At 51.9% G+C, this 21,200-nt stretch overlaps 1 pseudogene; it reads right to left on the bottom strand.

Moving 5' to 3' along the window:
- Nucleotides 1–887: 887 nt before the first annotated feature.
- LOC119316116 lies at nucleotides 888–13,263 on the bottom strand (annotated as a pseudogene).
- Between the last annotated feature and the right edge of the window lie 7,937 nt (nucleotides 13,264–21,200).

Below are 21,200 nucleotides of genomic sequence, written 5' to 3'. Positions count from 1 at the left end.
AGTCATCTTACAAAAGTATATTGTACATACTCAAATCATCAACTAGACACCAGAAATATTGACTTCTCTTTGCTCTTTCATCAGCCATTTTACTTCAGCATTCATAAATTTGGGTCCTCAAGACATGTAGTCAATAACAGTACTTTGCTATCACCATTAATATCATTAATATCCATAGAACACACTCTTATCTTCCATATCACACAACAATTTCTGTCCATATAAATAACTTGCTTTCTTCTACCAGTATTTTCAGTTTAACTATACTGAAGAGAACCTACTGGACTACATTGATCCAAACAATGATATACACTCATGGTCAGACTTGCAGATGGCAATCTGCTCGCCGAATGTCGCATCATGCTAGGAACTGATAAGAGGGCCACTATAACCACCAACTGGTCTGAGTTTCGCTGCTGCGCCAACATTCGCGAAGGAGACATTTGTGCATTTCGTTTCAGGATCACTTCAATGTGTCGCTTTGTTGTCACCGTGCACTGCCTCTGGATGCACCATCGAAGACATTGCCGCCCCTGTGTCAATATAATCTAATATAATGTACCACTAAGCACTCCTAATTATGCTATATACTGTGATAACCTATGGTTTACTTTTGGGCCCTCTTATCACATGCTTTTCAACACGCTAAACCTATGTTGTTGCTTATGTTAAGTGCACTATTGTCAGTAAGATGTTTCATGTTCAGATCCATAATGGGCTTTCTTTGTAGAGTATATATTTTCTATTTCGGCTGCTAAGTTTCTTAATTAAAGCATTCATCCCAAACGCTAATTAGAATAGAAAAGAGTGTTAAAGGGGCGAATACAACCAAGCACCGCCCAACTCCCCCTCAAGAGGTGCGCCACGGGCGCGCCCCAACACCTAGTCTACATCAAGCTGTTGTAGTTGTAGTGTTCCTCCTGCACCTTTAGCCCTAGGTCCATCAGCATCGCGCCACAGTGAACCCCGGCACCCTCTCTCAAACCCGCCATTGCACTGCCGCCGCCCTGGGTTGCTAGCTGAAGTCGAGGATTATGTCGTAGCTCAGCAGTTGGGGCATGCCGGCGAAGGTGTCGAAATCATTGAGCGAAACGCCTGCTACTCCGTGGGGGCGGTGATGATCACTGGACGTGAGCTGGTAATGGTGGCCGTCGGCGCCGAGGGAGGGGAACGACGCCGTTGGCGAGTGATGGTGCTGAACTGGATCATGGCAGGCCAAGGAGATGACATAGTTGGATCCGGTCATAGTAGCAACGCTGCGACCCATGCTACCGATGATCGCATGTTCGTCGTCAATGGCATACTCCTTGTCGGCTTTCTTCTTATGGAAAACTCTGCACAGCACCCAGTCCTCCTGCAAAAACAAAATTCAAATGAAAACATGCATATTGGGATAGCTTATGAATTAAAAACTCATAAAACATCAGATCTCTGTTGTACGAGCTTGGCAATTGAACACGCCTTGGGTGGGCAGTGAGGGTTCTCTATGCAAAACTCGTGCATGACCCAGCAGGTCTTGGTGCCGTTTTAAGGGGGGGCATGGTAGAAGACGAGAGTCTTGCGCAGCCGGGTATAAAACACCCTCCCAATGCACTCATCAAGAGCGTCGGTATGAGCCGAGCCTAGGAGCCAGAGATGAAGTAGTTTCTGTCGAGACCATGGTATGCGCTCGGTCGGCTGTGAGAGAGCTCCTCTAGGTAAGCTGTTGAGTGTTGCCGCGTCCGGGTATGTGCCTAGTAAAGTGAGGTCGTTCGTGCGGCCGAGGCGCCGTTCATGCGACGGAGGTGTTTGTGCGCCGGAAAAATTATGTGCTTCATCTTCCACCTTTATTTATGTGAGTGGGAGAAAGAGCTGGTATCGGGTAGCCGGACCTAGTGGCACGGTTCGTGCGCAATCCCGTCGCCTACTTGCGGTCGCTGTCGGTGTACAAAAAGAGGGATACACTTTTTGTATCCCTTTAACTGTGCATGGGCAGTCTGAGCCACGGGCACCACCACATTGAGCAAGGCAAGGGAGGTGAGCCAAGGTAAGGCCGAAGCTCAAGAGAAGCAGAACGACGCCAAGACCAAGACCACAAAGAGCAAAGGGGACGAAGCGGACCCCCCCGGCTAGATCCTTGCCGGGAGCCGGTTTTAGCAAACCCAGCAAGACCCTTGCCGTGGCAGCTCGCCCCACACCTGCGGAGTGAGTCACCCTTGAGTCCACTGCCCCCATGGGGCAAGGATTCGGGAGACATCCCCGTGGTGGCATGCAGATCTTTGTGAAGACATTCGAGATCACATACACCCTTCAGAAGATGATGATCCTTGGCGGGATCCCAGCCAAGGAGGACCACAAGGCCCCCGGCAAGAGCCTTGCCGGGGATGACAGCAGGCGCCACGGCAAGACCCTTGCCGGGGCCCCAGCAAGGCCCTTGCCAAAAACACCCGTTAGGCCACCATCAGGCCCATGCCAGTCAAACCTCCACCGCCGTTTGCATGCCGCTGCCGACCCAACTAGCTGGGCAGGCACCTGCGTGGCGGCATGCAGATCTTCGTGGAGACCCACCACTGCGCCACCTCAGCTGCCTGCCTGCCTACATGGCACTGCGGGCGCCGCTGGCCAGGGCACGTGTCGACGCGAGAGGGAGCGGCGACGGACGAGACAGGGCTCTCCCCCGTCCCCGATAAAGCAAGGACACCTGGGCAAGACGCATTAAATGCGCCTTGTCATGTAATGCGAGGGATAACCTCGCATCACTATTCCCTTTCCACCTCCTGGTGCTACTGTGGCACCCCCTTTCCTATAAAAGGAGGCCCGAGGCGACCAGGAGGAGGATTCGGCTTTTTGGAGCTCCTCATGCCCCATAGCTAGCTCAAGAACACAGATATACAATCCACCAAAGCAGGAGTAGGGTTTTACGCATCCCCCGCGGCCTGAACCTGGATAAACGAACCGTGTGCTATCTGTTTGATCCGCTCTTCTCACGACCCCGCGCCCCACAACCGTAGTAGGGATTCTTGTGATCCCATAGGTGTCGTTCCCACCGACAGTCGCGGAAGCTGAAGAAGTACCACTCATTCGTGGTCAGCTTCGCCTCGTCTGCATACCAGCGTGCCCTTTGAATTTAGGTAACAAAATTGAAAACAAACTACGCATATAATATGAGGGAGAGGGCGGAAAAATTAAGGCTGATACGAAATGCCACATGCAAGTCAGTTCCTTTGAATCCAAAAAATCACATACTGGACTGCACAGTTGACAGATTATTAATTATAGGAAGTTCATGCTTGCAAGTGTTGGTATTGATCTAAAGGCCCAATGGGCCAAAAACGAAAATAAAAGAACCAGAAATAAGTTACGTTGAAAAGGGAAACATGGAGGTCACTGTTGGAGACAAGGGTTTTGGCAATGCTTCACGATGTATTGATCGGTGCATAGCACACGTATATATGGAGTACAAGGTGGGCCACAACCTCCTCGCCAATACTAGTTGCGCCTAGGCCACAGGAGCCGTTGCTGCTATACCTAGCGGCAACGAACCAGGTGGTCAGTGTCGCACTAGTGGCGTAGAGAGAGGTTGACGACGAGGTAATGGCAGTGACAGAGCCCGACACCACCAATGCAGAGACGACACAGCCAGTTGAAGTGCCACCGAAGAAGAAAATGATGCAGCACCCGGTCTACTTTGTTAGTTCCCTCCTGCAGGGGACTAGATCAAGGTACTCCGGCGTGCAGAAACTGCTCTTCGGCCTTCTTATGGCCTCGAGGAAGCTGCGTCACTACTTCCAGGCACACGAGATCACTGTCGTCACTCGCCTCCCTTTGCAACGGATATTGCACAATCCAGATGCAACGGGAAGAATTGTGGAATGGGCACTAGAGCTGTCCAGCTTTGGCCTCAAGTTTGAAAGTACTTCGACGATTCAGAGCCGAGTCCTGGAGGAGTTCATTGCAGAATGGACCGCAACGCCTGACGAAGAAGCCCAAGAGACTGCTCTCCCCGGCAAGGAGGCAAGTTGCAGTTGGATCATGTACTTTGATGAAGCTTTCTCCTTACACGGCGCCGGGGCTGGCGTGCTGCTTGTCGCGCCCACCGGAGAGCACCTCAAGTACGTGATCCAGATGCACTTCCCCAGGGAGGTGTCAACAATCAATACGGCAGAGTATGAAGGGCTGCTTGCCGGTCTTAGGATCACGGCAGACCTCGGAATCAAGAAGCTCATCGTCAGGGGCGACTCGCAGCTCGTCGTCAAGCAAGTCAGCAAGGACTACCAAAGCCCATTGATGAAGGCCTACGTCGATGAAGTGAGAAAGCTGGAAGAGCGTTTCGACGATATACAGGCTGAATACGTTCCCCGAGCGGAGAACGATATCGCCGATTACCTGTCAAAATGCGCTGCCCTCAAGCTACCTGTGGAACCAGGTACCTTTGTGCTCCAGCTAACTCAGCCATCCATTGATCCATCAACAAAGCAGAACAAGAGGAGGAAATCAGGACCCGGCAAGTACTTTCCCGCCGAGCTCCCCGGAGTCGCCGGCAAGGATGTTGCCAGGGACACTGAGCCCGCCACAGGATGGCTAGCTCCGGCGGAGCATCAAGCTCTTGCCGTCAAGACAGCCGCTCCTATAGCGGAGGAAATGCCTTTAGTCCTCGCCGTCGAGCCCCAGGCTCTAGCGTGGGCACATCATACCGTCCGATTCCTCCAAACAGGGGAACTTCCTGAAGAGCGGGAAGAAGCGGAAAAAGTAGCCCATCGCTCTACCATGTACCAGTTCGTCGATGACGTCCTGTACAGAAAGAGGCCGAATGGTGTGAAATTGAAGTGTATCCCTCGGGAGGAAGGACTGGAGTTGTTGGCGAAGATACACGGAGGCATATGTGGGTCCCACATCGGGTCAAGGGCCCTTGCCGGCAAGGCATTTCGGCAATGCTTCTTCTGGCCCACCGCCCTCCAGGATGCGACGACACTAGTCACCAGGTGTGAAGCGTGTCAGTTCCATTCAAAGAAGCTTCATCAGCCAGCTCAAGCCCTTCAAACCATTCCTCTCTCCAGGCCCTTCTCGGTCTGGGGGCTCGACATACTAGGCCCTTTCCCTCGTGATGTCGGGGGCTTTGAGTACTTGTACGTTGCAATCGACAAGTTCACAAAGTGGCGGGAGGTGGAGGCAGTGAGGAAGGTCACAGCTCAGTCAGCCGTCAAGTTCTTCAAGGGACTAGTGTGCCATTTTGGTGTACCCAACAGGGTCATCACCGACAACGGCACACAGTTCACAAGCCGCACCTTCATGCAATATATCCAAGACCTCGGCAGCAAAGTATGTTTCACTTCCGTTGCTCACCCACGAAGGAATGGTCAAGCTGAGAGGGCAAACGCTGAAGTACTGCGAGGCTTAAGGACCAAGACCTTTGACAGGCTGCACAAGAGTGGAAGGCGCTGGATTGATGAGTTGCCGACGGTTCTTTGGTCGATCAGGACGACGCCAAATCGAGCCACCGGCCAGACACCTTTTGCCCTGGTATACGGGGCAGAAGCAGTTCTCCCCACTGAACTCATATACGGGTCACCTCGAGTGCTCGCTTATGATGAGCTTGAGCAAGAGCAACTGTGGCAAGATGACGCAATGCTCCTTGAGGAAGATCGTCTTCGGGCGGCTGTGAAAGCAGCACGCTACCAGCAAGCCTTGCGCCGCTACCATAGCCGCAAGGTTCATGCCCGAAGCCTTGAGGAAGCGACCTTGTCCTTCGGCGTGTTCAATCGGCCAAGAATTCCAACAAGTTGACGCCAAAGTGGGAAGGCCCTTATCGGGTAATACGAGTCACCAGGCCCGACGCAGTCAGCCTGGAGACCAAAGATGCCGTTCCAGTGAGTAACTCCTAGAACATTGAGCATCTTCGCAAGTTTTACCCGTGAGGCGCGGCTTGCTGGCCCCCCCGGCAAGCCACCTTTTGTACAAGCATTGCCAATGATGCATGTAACCCTTTGTACAAAGCCAGGCGCAGACCCTGAGCACAAATAAATGAAGCGCTGGCACCCTAAGTTATAGCATGCATGCTAGGTCAAGTCTCGTCCTTGGTTAGGGTTGATAGTGCTTAGCGGTGACTAACCCCTAGCTTAGAGGTCGAGTGTGCGTCTCTTTGTCTTTCTTTTGTCTTCTTTGGTTCCCAGGACACACGGATATCCGTGACGAACCACTTGGGGAGGAAAAGAAGATGAACGGACCAGCATCTAGCCCCCGGCAAGCCAGCATTGCCGGGGGCTACAAGAGCAAAGATTCACCCACGGCGAACCAGAGTTGCCGGGGGCTGCATCTTCAGATAAGTTCTTCATCCCTTATCATGCATTCCATTATGGACTGAGGTATGTGAAACCTCGTTTTCCCCTAAGCTACCATGCTCCCATAACTCTAGGCCCTAGGGCTCGTTCCTGGGGCCAAGTTTGGTCGTAGTCGCGGCAGCAAAACGTTGAAACAAGGAGCCAGAACCCGCCTCATCCCTACCTCCGCCAAAGGCGTGAGGAAGGTCGAGCGAAGTGGGAAGACGGCAAGGACTGTTGCCGGGTAAGGAAATGTTTATCTTGAAGATATCAAGGATTTACTCCTTGTCGTGGGTTCTACCCACAAACGAATGACCCGGCAAGCATCCCTTTTTCATTAAAAACATTCCACTCAGGTACAGTCCATAGGGAATGAAAAACATGAATGATGGGATTACAAGTTTTAAATTCAGCTAAGGCCCGAAGGCTTACAAACTCAAAAGAGATAAGGTGCCCGTAATCCCTTTCTTGTCCCTCTCCTCAGGAGGCAGGTCAAGGAGGCGAAAAGGGAAAAAGGGGCGCCTAGGCGAGCTACAGGTGGCAGAAGACACCAAGAGAACATCTCGGTGGCCGTCCGAAGGCTGGATGGTGATGGCGGCGCCGGAAGCAAAGCTCAAAGACGAGGCGGCAGGACGTCAGCACGCGTCGAAGGCATCGGTGCCCGCGTACTCCGACTTGACGGCCTTGCCGCCTGCCCTCTTCCTCTTCCGCAGCCTCCCAACGCCAGCTGGCCAAGGAGACGACCTCGGGAAGTTCAGGGTGCCGCACGGAGTGGCACCCGACACCTAATCGGACCCGTCATCCTGTCGCCTACTGCCCTTATCGTCGCTGCCGCTGTCCTCCTCGTCACTCCCGCCCGAGGAGTCTTCACTATCAGAAGAGCTCTCCGCGCAGCACCTTGCACGGGTCCCAAAGCACCCGAAGACCTTGACGGAGAGAAGGCCACCCTCCATCAGCTTAAAATGGAGAGTGAGCCCCTTCATCAAGCGGTGGATATGGGCAAACGTCTTCCATCCCCGATGGAGATACATCACGTGAGGGGCAGGGAAATCGACGCGGACCCGCGTGCCACTGATCGCGCAACCCCTCATGTGCAGCCACAACAACTCCGGCGGATCCAGCTCCATCTCCCGCGCGAATGGAGTCGGGAGACGAAGGCGATGGCGAGGCGGCCGGCGTAGCCTGACGAAGAACTCGCAAGGGTCATCCCCAACGTGGCCCTCCACGGGGGGAAGAACTGCTGGCGGAGGCGAGGCCGGCGTGCCGCCCCGTCCTCCTCTTCCCCGAGCGCCTCAGCCTCGCCCACGGCCTCGCCCCCTCCACCTTCCCCTCGCGGCTGGCTCTGCCACCGTGGGTGCGGGAGAAGGAGGGACACGTTGTCGAGCGGCGACCCTCGCCGCCACCGTTGAAGGACCAGGATTCCCTCTCTTCATGACGGATGAAAGGGGGAGCAGAAGCTGAAGGAAGGAGGAGATGAAGGAATGCGGGACGCCATCCCCCTTCCTGCTCTTTATAGATGAACGGGGTGGGGGCTCGGCCGCCCCGCTCAGCCAATCAAGACCGGAAGGCGAAGGGAATTGGGACCGACCCGCCGCCCCAGCCCGCGGCGGCCCGGTTTCCCGCCTCCACCGTTCACCACCCCAAGCGCATGAGAGCCACGTAGCAGGCGTGAAGGACCGAGGCGACGGGTGAGGCGACCTCTCCCCACCCCGTGATCATGGGTAGTGGACGCCTTGAAGACCACGCCTCGGCCCCGTCCAATAAATGGGCTGCGCCTCCACGCCTCCCTCCATTTATGGGGAAGGCGCAAACCGCCTCCTTTACTACGACATGACGCATGCATGCAGAGCTCAGCCCCACGCATGCTGCCCACGTCACACACGCCTCCCCACGTGCCGCCACGCGCGGGAAGCATGGGAAGCGCAGCGCGCAAAGAGACTTACCGCGGTAAAAACCGCCCCGCCTGCCCACGCACCGTTTTTGGGCCTAGATCGACGACGCGATTGCGCTTACGTGTGGCCCAGGCCCAGGGGCTCCTGTCGGTGTACAAAAAGAGGGATACACTTTTTGTACCCCTATAACTGTGCACGGGCAGTCTGAGCCACGGGCACCACCACACTGAGCAAGGCAAGGGAGGTGAGCCAAGGTAAGGCCGAAGCTCAAGAGAAGCAGAACGACGCCAAGACCAAGACCACAAAGAGCAAAGGGGATGAAGCGGACCCCCCGGCAAGATCCTTGCCGGGAGGCGGTTTTAGCAAACCCGGCAAGACCCTTCCCGTGGCAGCTCGCCCCACACCTACGGAGTGAGTCACCCTTGAGTCTACTGCCCCCATGGGGCAAGGATTCGGGAGACATCCCCGTGGTGGCATGCAGATCTTTGTGAAGACATTCGAGATCAGATACACCCTTCAGAAGATGATGATCCTTGGCGGGATCCCAGCCAAGGAGGACCACAAGGCCCCGGCAAGAGCCTTGCCGGGGATGACAGCAGGCGCCACGGCAAGACCCTTGCCGGGGCCCCAGCAAGGCCCTTGCCAAAAACACCTGTTAGGTCACCATTAGGCCCACGCCAGTCAAACCTCCACCGCCGTTTGCATGCAGCTGCCGACCCAACTAGCTGGGCAGGCACCTGCGTGGCGGCATGCAGATCTTCGTGGAGACCCACCACTGCGCCACCTCAGCTGCCTGCCTGCCTACATGGCACTACGGGCGCCGCTGGCCAGGGCACGTGTCGATTTGAGAGGGAGTGGCGACGGACGAGATAGGGCTCTCCCCCGTCCCCGATAAAGCAAGGACACCTGGGCAAGACGCATTAAATGCGCCTTGTCATGTAATGCGAGGGATAACCTCGCGTCACTGTTCCCTTTCCACCTCCTGGTGCTACTGTGGCACCCCCTTTCCTATAAAAGGAGGCCCGAGGCGACCAGGAGGAGGATTCGGCTTTTTGGAGCTCCTCGCGCCCCATAGCTAGCTCAAGAACACATATATACAATCCACCAAAGCAGGAGTAGGGTTTTACGCATCCCCGCGGCCTGAACCTGGATAAACGAACCGTGTGCTATCTGTTTGATCCGCTCTTCTCACGACCCCGCGCCCTGCAACCGTAGTAGGGATTCTTGTGATCCCATAGGTGTCGTTCCCACCGATAGTCGCGGAAGCGGAAGAAGTACCACTCGTTCGTGGTCAGCTTCGCCTCGTCTGCATACCAGCGTGCCCTTTGAATTTAGGTAACAAAATTGAAAACAAACTACGCATATAATATGAGGGAGAGGGCGGAAAAATTAAGGCTGATACGAAATGCCACATGCAAGTCAGTTCCTTTGAATCCAAAAAATCACATACTGGACTGCACAGTTGACAGATTATTAATTATAGGAAGTTCATGCTTGCAAGTGTTGGTATTGATCTAAAGGCCCAATGGGCCAAAAACGAAAATAAAAGAACCAGAAATAAGTTACATTGCAAAGGGAAACATGGAGGTCACTATTGGAGACAAGGGTTTTGGCAATGCTTCACGATGTATTGATCGGTGCATAGCACACGTATATATGGAGTACAAGGTGGGCCACAACCTCAACTATACAAAGACTAGGAGGTGGGCCAGGCTATACAATATACATGCACGAACAATATATTCAACACCCCCCGCAGTCAAAGCGTCGCCGGATAGGCAAAGACTGGATCTGAACTCCTCGAAAATAGAAGTAGGCAGTCCTTTCGTCATGACGTCGGCAAACTGTTGTGCCGTCGGCACGTGGAGGACCCAGATGGGCCCAAGAGCCACCTGCTCACGAACAAAGTGTATATCAAGCTCAATATGCTTCGTTCCACGATGATGGGGACGACGGAGACGTTGTCGCAATAGACGAGCGTGGCCTTGTGAACATCACAAAGCAACTCCTGAAGCAGCTGACGGAGCCAAGAGCATTCGGCAACGCCGTTAGCCACTGCTCGATACTCAGCCTCGGCACTCGAGCGGGACACAGTGGGCTGTCGCTTGGAGGACAAAGAGATCAGGGATGGCCCAAGGTAGGCACAGTACCCCGAGGTGGAGCATCGTGTGTCCGGGCAGCTGGTCCAGTCCGCATCAGAATAGGCGACGAGGTCGGTGGAAGCGGAGGCCGTCAGCATAAGTCCCAAAGACTGGGTGCCGCGTATGTATCGGAGGATATGCTTCACCAGAGTCCAGTGGGAGTCGCGCGAAGCATGCATGTGGAGACAAACCTGCTGAACAGCATACTGCAAGTCGGGGCGCGTCAGGGTCAGGTACTGCAAAGCACCCACAATGGAGCGGTAGAAGGCCGCACCAGAGGCAGGCGAACCCTCCAAAGCGGAAACCTTGGCCTTGGTGTCGATGGGTGTAGGAGCGGGCTTGTAATTAAGCACTCTAGCTCGATCGAGAAGCTCATGGGCGTAGCGCTGCTAGTGCAGGAAGAACCCATCGGGCCGTCGAACCAGCTCAATGCCAAGGAAGTAATGCAGGGGACCCAAGTCCTTCAGGGCAAACTCATCGCGAAGACAACCAGTTAGCCGCTGGAGGAGCGCGACAGTGGATGCCGTCAGAATGATGTCATCGACGTACAACAGCAAGTAGGTCGTGTCAACTCCGTGATGATACACGAAAAGGGACGCATCGGAGCGAGTCGATATAAATCCGAGCGTCTGCAGGAAGGCGGCGATGCGCTGGTACTAGGCCCGAGGTGCCTGCTTCAACCCGTAAAGAGAACGGGGGAGCAAGCACACATGATCTGGATGTGTGGCGTCGACGAAGCCGGTGGGCTGCTCACAGAACACCTGCTCAGCGAGGTGACCGTGCAAGAAGGCGTTGGACACATCCAACTGATGCACAGGCCAAGCGCGAGACACGGCTAGCTGGAGCACAGCGCGGATTGTGCCCGGTTTAACAACCGAGGCAAATGTGTCGGTGAAGTCCACGCCCGCGCACTGTCGAAAGCCCCGAACCACCCAGCGAGCTTTATAGCGCTCGAGAGTACCATCCGGACGAGTCTTGTGCCGGAAGACCCACTTGCCCATCATGATGTTGGCACGGGGCGGCCGAGGGACGAGCTGCCAGGTACGGTTCCACTGGAGCACGTCGAACTCTTCCTGCATCGCAGCGAGCCAATGAGGATCCCGAAGGGCGGCTCGAGCTGACGATGGGAGAGGGGATGGCTCAGAGACGGAAGCAGCGAGAAGCTACTAATCCTTGGGGTACTGTGTGCTCGGGTGGAGGGTGCCAGCCCGAGAGCGAGTCATCGGACGGGGCAGCGGGTCCGGAGCAGAGACGGGTGACGATGAAGAAGAGCCCGCCTCCTTCGAGGCCGCGGGCGAGACGACGGGTGAGGCCACCGGCGAGGCGACGGGCGGGGCCATGGGCGCCGAGGGAGGTGCAGCCCCCAGGGCAGCCAACCAGGGAGAAACTCGACCCGTGGCGCGGGGGGCACCCTCAAAGCCGGGAGGCGGCCCAAGAGAAGCCCGTGGGAGGCCGTCACCGGGAGTGGGCAAAGCTGTAACATCCGAAGGTACCTACTGGAAAGGAAAAACCATCTCATCTAAGTAAACATGTCGTGAAGTGATCACTCGATGTGAGATAGGATCATAGCAGCGGTAGCCTTTGGTGTTGGGGGGGATAGCCGAGAAAGATGCAGGCTACAGACTGAGGTGCGAGCTTGTGAGGGGTAGTGGAAGCGATGCTGGGGTAGCACAGGCAACCGAAAATACGGAGCTCAGCATAGGAAGGTGGAATGCCAAATAAGAGGTGATGAGGTGCAAAGTTCCCGCGAGTGCGACAAGGACGAATGTTGATGAGTAGTGATGCGGTGGCTAGCGCGTCGGGCCAAAAACGTGGTGGAACGTTGGCATGAAAGAGGAGGGTGCGAAAGCAGTTGTTAAGAGTGCGAAGCACGCGCTCAGCGCGGCCGTTTTGTTGTGAAGTGTATGGGCAAGTGAGACGAAAGATCGTGCCGTGTATGGCGAGAAGGTTGCGGATCGCAAGGTTATCAAACTCCTTCCCGTTGTCTATTTGCAACGCATGAATGGTACGTCAAAACTGCATGAAGACATAGGAGTAGAAAGTGGTGAGAATGGCAACAGAGTCCGACTTTCGCCGCAACGGGAAGGTCCACACATAGTGCGAAAAATCATCAAGGATGACAAGATAATAAAGATAGCCCGTGTTACTTGCAACAGGAGAGGTCCAAACATCACTATGAATTAACTCAAACGGGTATGATGCGACATGCGAGGAATTGCTAAAAGAAAGATGAACATGTTTGCCGAGACGACAAGCATGACAAGTGTGATCGTCGATCTTATTACACATGAATGAGAAACTCCGAAGAATATGACAAAGGGTGGCGGTGTTGGGATGACCGAGACGGGCGTGCCAGAGGTCCACTCTGGCGGAAAGCGTCATGGGTGCAGCGGCAGAGGAAGTGGATGAGTGGACCGGGTAGAGCTTGTCGGGGCTGTCACATCGGTGGAGCACCATCCGGGTACGGACATCCTTAACAGAAAAGCCAAACATGTCAAATTCAACGGTAACAGGATTTTCACGTGTAAGAGAACAAACGAAAACAAGATTTTTAATGATGTCAAGAGAGATAAGTACGTTAGAAAGATATGATGGCATGGAGTTAGAAGGAAAAGCAGCATGGCCGACATGAGTAATAGGCATGGAAGAACCTTCACCCATGATAATGCGAGCAGCGGTGTGAACGGGGTGAGCAGCAAGAAGGTTACCGGGGTTGGCGGCCATGTGAGCCGTGGCTCCGGTGTCCATATACCAGTTGCCACCGCCAGTGTACTGCTGCGGCGTGGGGGCGGTGTGGAGGGCCGCTAGGAGCGCGGGGTCCCAAGGTGCCGGCGGAAGAGCTGGGGCAGGCAGCGCCGGCTGAGGCAGTAGGCCGCAGAGGGGCGTAGAGCGGCACGGGCTGGTACAGCTGAGGGGCCGCATGAAGCGCCTCATGAGCGGCAGGGCGGGCGCCGAAGAGACCCGGAACGAGGGCACGCGGGATAGGTATGGAGTACGCGTGCACAACCCCGGTCCAGCGGTTCTGGCCGGCCTGCCGGGGCACCGGTGGGTGCTGTTGGTGGTGGTGGCGCGGCGCCCCACCGAGCGCAGCCGGCTGCTGCTGCTGTTGCTACGGCTTGCGGCCGCCTCGTCCACAGCGGCCCCCGCGGCGCTGCTACTGCTGCTCGGCGGGGGGCTGCGGAGCGGCCGACGGCTGCTGCGGGTATGGGAACCCGGGCGGCGGCAGCGCTGGGAAGGGACCCAAGGCGGGCCTTGGCGGAGCGATCGGTGGCGCACCGCCGCGGGTACTGGTGGTGAGGGCAGTGTGGGTGGCACCGGTGTGTGACATCCGTGTCCTCCGCTCCTCCAACTTCAGGTACGCAACGATCCTCGGGAACGTCGGGTTGGTGATGAGGGGGATGTTGGAGGCGGCGTTCCCGAAATCATCGTTCAGGCCGGCGATGAGGGTGCTGAGGAGGAGCTCATCGGAGACCTTCTCACCAATATCACGAAGCTCGTCAACAAGCTTCTTGAGGCGCATGCAGTAATCACCAACGGACGTGTCAAGCTGCTGGCACCCAAAGAACTCGCCGTGCAAGAAAACCTTGCGTTGGAGCACGTTGTCGGTGAAGAGGCCGTTGAGCTTGGTCCAAACGGCGTGAGCATCATCGTCGGCGGAGACCACCGTATGGAAGAGGTCCTTCGAGATGGTGGTGTAGAACTAACGGATGAGAGTGGCGTCGATGGACATCCATTCCTCATCGTCCTCCATGAAGCGGGAGTCCACGGAGCCATCGATGTGATCCCGGATGTTGTACTCCCGGAACATGAGGGAGAAGTACGTCTTCCATGCATAGTACGTGGAGGTGAGGTGGTCGAGGACGACGGGAAACCAGGTGAGAATGTTGAGATCGCGGATAACGACGGGATCGGGACCTTCGAACGGGTTGGTGCGGCGGCTGCGGGTGGTGCCGGAGGAGCCGGGTGAGGCCATGGGATTGGCGGCGTCTCACAGGGAAGCGGCGCGGCCGGATGGCAGCGCTGTAGTGTGGAGGCAGAAGCGGGAGCGGCGGCGCACACGGGGGCGGCGGTCGCGGCGGCGACGTTGGCGGGTGGTGGTGGCGGCGATGGTGGGTGGCGGCGGCGGCAGCGGCACACGGGTTAGGGTTAGGATCTTAGGTATGATACCATGTTGGAGACAAGGGTTTTGGCAATGCTTCACGATGTATTGATCGGTGCATAGCGCACGTATATATGGAGTACAAGGTGGGCCACAACCTCAACTATACAAAGACTAGGAGGTGGGCAGGCTATACAATTTACATGCACGAACCACATATTCAATAGTCACGAACCAACGTTCGTACCCCTCGATCCCAAATTACGTGCCCTGATCGGGGACACCCTAACCAACTATGGTTTTGGTCCCCTGTCGTCAGCGCATATAAAAAGATGGGGGAGCAGCCGGCACCTATGTGAGACTAGTTCTCGTACAGTTTACTCCTACTCCTCACATCCCAAAACCCTAACCGATCTGGGGGAGCGCTGCACGACGGGAAGATCATCTCCAAGCTCTGTCCCTGTTCCAGGGCAGTGCCTGTGGCGCCCGGAGGGACGCCGCTACCTGGAGCGAGCATCTACATCAAGCCTGCATCGAGCAGGCATGGGACTTCGCATCGTCGACACCAATGGCTGCTTTCATTGGTGGTAAGAGCCTAATCTATCTCTCTGATTGATGCAATTAGGTGATCTAGTGTCTAGCTTACGATCTGTTAAGTAGGTCCTATGGGATTAATTGTCTAACAGCAAGGTATCCCACTCCAAATCCGAAGAAGCACTTGCAGGAATTGCATATATCTGGCATGTATATAAATACAAATAGTATGACAAGTTGATGAGTTGTACTAGTACTAGTTTAGTGCACTAATTAATACTTGTCTTAAAAAATTTCTAGATACACATATTTTAGTGTTGGGTATATACACCCATACCTAGAAAATTCTAACACAAGAAATTTGGATTTGTTTAGATACAGATATGTCTAGACACGTTTCAGTGTTGGATACATTCATGTCTAGACAATTTTAAGACAAAAATTTTGGGACGGAGGTAATAATAACAAAGACAAGCCTGAATTATAGCCAATAAAACACGGTTGCGTGCTTAGTTAATCATTCCATGGAATGGAGTTTAATTAATTAAGAGAATATGTAGTTTACTCGAAAGGGATGTACTGGATCGACCTCGATCAAGTAGCTATTGTAACTATTATTAAGATTGCTGGAGAGAGACTAGAGATGGATCGAGTAGTACGTCAGACACAACTAGTGATATAAATGGTAAAAACCCTAAAGGAAATTAAGTAGGGCAAGTAGGTCTGTTATGACGATGGATGAGATGTAAGTTGTACATTACTTGCACCGTCCATTGCAATCTCTGCTTGATCAGGATTGAGAAATATGCATGCAATTTCTTCGCAAAAAAGCTTGCATGTAATTTGGCAGCAGACAGGTGACGTGTCACACAACACCCCTAAGCTATACTTCCATGGAAATGGTGGGCAGATTTTTTTTATATATAAACTTCTTCTCCTTTATTCATTCATAAGTAAAGTAGCATCGTTTACAAGTAAAGGGATAACCTCATCAGGGGCGTTATCCATCCAAACACTCAGAGAAGAAAACCTAGCTAATCTTGCTAGTTCATGAGCTACTCGATTACGTTCCCTATTACAATGATCATAAATGTGAAGGAAATATGCCCTAGAGGCAATAATAAAGTTATTATTTATTTCCTTATATCATGATAAATGCTTATTATTCATGCTAGAATTGTATTAACCGGAAACGTAATACTTGTGTGAATACATAGACAAACAAAGTGTCACTAGTATGCCTATACTTGACTAGCTCGTTAATCGAAGATGGTTATGTTTCCTAACCATAGACATGAGTTGTCATTTGATTAACGGGATCACATCATTAGGAGAATGATGTGATTGACATGACCCATTCCATTAGCTTAGCACCCGAATGTTTAGTATGTTGCTATTGCTTTCTTCATGACTTATACATGTTCCTATGACTATGAGATTATGCAACTCCCGTTTACCGGAGGAACACTTTGTGTGCTACCAAACGTCACAACGTAACTGGGTGATTATAAAGGTGCTCTACAGGTGTCTCCAAAGGTACATGTTGGGTTGGCATATTTCGAGATTAGGATTTGTCGCTCCGTTTGTCGGAGAGGTATCTCTGGGCCCTCTCGGTAATACACATCACTTAAGCCTTGCAAGCAATGCAACTAATAAGTTAGCTGCAAGATGATGTATTACAGAACGAGTAAAGAGACTTGCCGGTAACGAGATTGAACTAGGTATTGAGATACCGATGATCGAATCTCGGGCAAGTAACATACCGATGACAAAGGGAACAACGTATGTTGTTATGCAGTCTGACCGATAAAGATCTTCGTAGAATATGTAGGAGCCAATATGAGCATCCAGGTTCCGCTATTGGTTATTGACCGGAGACGTGTCTCGGCCATGTCTACATTGTTCTCGAACCCGTAGGGTCTGCACGCTTAACGTTACAATGACAGTTTCATTATGAGTTTATATATTTTGATGTACCGAAGGTTGTTTGGAGTCCCGGATGTGATCACGGACTTGACGAGGAGTCTCGAAATGGTCGAGACATAAAGATCGATATATTGGACGACTATATTTGGACACCGGAAAGGTTCCGGGTAAGATTGGGACAATACCGGATCACCGGGAGGTTATCGGAACCCCCGGGAGGTATATGGGCCTTATTGGGCCATAGTGGAAAGGAGGGGAAAGGAGCAAGGGAGGGGGCGCGCCCCCCTCCCAAGCCCAATCCGAATTGGGAGGGGGGCCGGCCCCCCTTTCCTTCCTCCCTCCTTCCTCTTCCTTCCCTCTCCTACTCCTAATAAGAAAAAGGGGAGTCCTACTCTCGGTGGGAGTTGGACTCCCCCCTTGGGCGCGCCACCCTCCTTGGCCGGCCCCCTCCTCCACTCCTTTATATACGGGGGCAGGGGAGCACCCCAGAGACACAACAATTGATCATTGATCTCTTAGCCGTGTGCGGTGCCCCCCTCCACCATAATCCTCGATAATATTGTAGCGGTGCTTAGGCGAAGCCCTGCGACGGTAGAACATCAAGATCGTCACCACGCCGTCGTGCTGATGGAACTCATCCCCGACACTTTGCTGGATCGGAGTCCGGGGATCGTCATCGAGCTAAACGTGTGCCAAAACTCGGAGGTGCCGTAGTTTCGGTGCTTGATAGGTCGGGCCGTGAAGACGTACGACTACATCAACCACGTTGTTATAACGCTTCGGCTTCCGGTCTACGAGGGTACGTAGACAACACTCTCCCCTCTCATTGCTGTGCATCACCATGATCTTGCGTGTGCGTAGGAATTTTTTTCAAATTACTACGTTCCCTAACAGTGGCATCCGAGCCTAGGTTTTATGTGTTGATGGTATATGCACGAGTAGAACACAAGTGAGTTGTGGGCGATATAAGTCATACTGCTTACCAGCATGTCATACTTTGGTTCGGCGGTATTGTTGGATGAAGCGGCCCGGACCGACATTACGTGTACGCTTACGCGAGACTGGTTCTACCAACGTGCTTTGCACACAGGTGGCTGGCGGGTGTCAGTTTCTCCAACTTTAGTTGAACCGAGTGTGGCTACGCCTGGTCCTTGTGAAGGTTAAAACAGCACCAACTTGACAAACGATCGTTGTGGTTTTTCATGCGTAGGTAAGATTGGTTCTTGCTAAGCCCGTAGCAGCCACGTAAAACTTGCAACAAACAAAGTAGAGGACGTCTAACTTGTTTTGGCAGGGCATGTTGTGATGTGATATGGTCAAGGCATGATGCTAAATTTTATTGTATGATATGATCATGTTTTGTAACCAAGTTATTGGCAACTGGCAGGAGCCATATGGTTGTCGCTTTATTGTATGCAATGCAATCGCCCTGTAATGCTTTACTTTATCACTAAGCGGTAGCGATAGTCGGAGAAGCATAAGATTGGCGAGACGACAATGATGCTACGATGGAGATCAAGGTGTCGCGCCGGTGACGATGGTGATGATGACGATGCTTCGGAGATGGAGATCACAAGCACAAGATGATGATGGCCATATCATATCACTTATATTGATTGCATGTGATGTTTATCTTTTATGCATCTTATCTTGCTTTGATTGACGGTAGCATTATAAGATGATCTCTCACTAAATTTCAAGATAAAAGTGTTCTCCCTGAGTATGCACCGTTGCCAAAGTTCGTCGTGCCCAGACACCATGTGATGATCGGGTGTGATAAGCTCTATGTCCATCTACAGCGGGTGCAAGCCAGTTTTGCACACGTAGAATACTCAGGTTAAACTTGACGAGCCTAGCATATGCAGATATGGCCTCGGAACACTGAGACCGAAAGGTCGAGCGTGAATCATATAGTAGATATGATCAACATAGTGATGTTCATCATTGAAAACTACTCCATTTCACGTGATGATCGGTTATGGTTTAGTTGATTTGGATCACGTGATCACTTAGAAGATTAGAGGGATGTCTTTCTAAGTGGGAGTTCTTAAGTAATATGATTAATTGAACTTAAATTTATCATGAACTTAGTACCTGATAGTATCTTGCTTGTTTATGTTTGATTGTAGATAGATGGCCCGTGCTGTTGTTCCGTTGAATTTTAATGCGTTCCTTGAGAAAGCAAAGTTGAAAGATTATGGTAGCAATTATACGGACTGGGTCCATAACTTGAGGATTATCCTCATTGCTAGACAGAAGAATTACATCCTGGAAGTACCGCTGGGTGCCAGGCCTGCTGCTGATGCAACTGACGATGTTAAGAACGTATGGCAGAGCAAAGCTGATGACTACTCGATAGTTCAATGTGCCACGCTTTACGGCTTAGAACCGGGTCTTCAACGACGTTTTGAACGTCATGGAGCATATGAGATGTTCCAGGAGTTGAAGCTAATATTTCAAGCAAATGCCCGGATTGAGAGATATGAAGTCTCCAATAAGTTCTATAGCTGCAAGATGGAGGAGAACAGTTCTGTCAGTGAGCATATACTAAAAATGTCTGGGTATAATAATCACTTGATTCAACTGGGAGTTAATATTCCGGATGATTGCGTCATTGACAGAATTCTCCAATCACTTCCACCTAGCTACAAGAGCTTCGTGATGAACTATAATATGCAAGGGATGGATAAGACAATTCCCGAGCTCTTCGCAATGCTAAAAGCTGCGGAGGTAGAAATCAAGAAGGAGCATCAAGTGTTGATGGTCAAAAAGACCACTAGTTTCAAGAAAAAGGGCAAGGGGAAGAAGAAGGGGAACTTCAAGAAGAACATCAAGCAAGTTGCTGCTCAGGAGAAGAAACCCAAGTCTGGACCTAAGCCTGAAACTGAGTGCTTCTACTGCAAGCAGACTGGTCACTGGAAGCGGAACTGCCCCAAGTATTTGGCGGATAAGAAGGATGGCAAGGTGAACAAAGGTATATGTGATATACATGTTATTGATGTGTACCTTACTAGAGCTCGCAGTAGCACCTGGGTATTTGATACTGGTTCTGTTGCTAATATTTGCAAGTCGAAACAGGGACTACGGATTAAGCGAACACTAGCGAAGGACGAGGTGACGATGCGCGTGGGAAATGGTTCCAAAGTCGATGTGATCGCGGTCGGCACGCTACCTCTACATCTACCATCGGGATTAGTATTAGACCTAAATAATTGTTATTTGGGGCCAGCGTTGAGCATGAACATTATATATGGATCTTGTTTGATGCGAGACGGTTATTCATTTAAATCAGAGAATAATGGTTGTTCTATTTATATGAGTAATATCTTTTATGGTCATGCACCCTTGAAGAGTGGTCTATTTTTGATGAATCTCAATAGTAGTGATACACATATTCATAATGTTGAAGCCAAAAGATGCAGAGTTCATAATTATAGTGCAACTTATTTGTGGCACTGCCGTTTAGGTCATATCGGTGTAAAGCGCATGAAGAAACTCCATACTGATGGACTTTTGGAACCACTTGATTATGAATCATTTTGTACTTGAGAACCGTGCCTCATGGGCAAGATGATTAAAACACCGTTCTCCGGTACTATGGAGAGAGCAACAGATTTGTTGGAAATCATACATACAGATGTATGTGGTCCAATGAATGTTGAAGCTCGTGGTGGATATCGTTATTTTCTCACCTTCACAGATGATTTAAGCAGATATGGGTATATCTACTTAATGAAACATAAGTCTGGAACATTTGAAAAGTTCAAAGAATTTCAGAGTGAAGTTGAAAATCACCGTAACAAGAAAATAAAGTTTCTACGATCTGATCGTGGAGGAGAATATTTGAGTTACGAGTTTGGTTTACATTTGAAACAATGCAGAATAGTTTCGCAACTCACGCCACCAGGAACACCACAGCGTAATGGTGTGTCCGAACGTCGTAATCATACTTTACTTGATATGGTGCGATCTATGATGTCTCTTATAGATTTACCGCTATCGTTTTGGGGTTATGCTTTAGAGACGGCCGCATTCACGTTAAATCGGGCACCATCAAAATCCGTTGAGACGACGCCTTATGAACTATGGTTTGGCAAGAAACCAAAGTTGTCGTTTCTGAAAGTTTGGGCCTGGAATGCTTATGTGAAAAAGCTTCAACCTGATAAGCTCGAACCCAAATCGGAGAAATGTGTCTTCATAGGATACCCGAAGGAGACTGTTGGGTACACCTTCTATCACAGATCCGAAGGCAAGACATTTGTTGCTAAGAATGGATCCTTTCTAGAGAAGGAGTTTCTCTCGAAAGAAGTGA

Source organism: Triticum dicoccoides, chromosome 6A (genome assembly GCF_002162155.2).
Source record: "Triticum dicoccoides isolate Atlit2015 ecotype Zavitan chromosome 6A, WEW_v2.0, whole genome shotgun sequence".
In the NCBI taxonomy this organism is placed as follows: Eukaryota; Viridiplantae; Streptophyta; class Magnoliopsida; order Poales; family Poaceae; genus Triticum; species Triticum dicoccoides.
The sequence above is the reverse complement of the archived record's forward strand: the minus strand, read 5'-3'. Positions and strand labels throughout refer to the sequence as shown.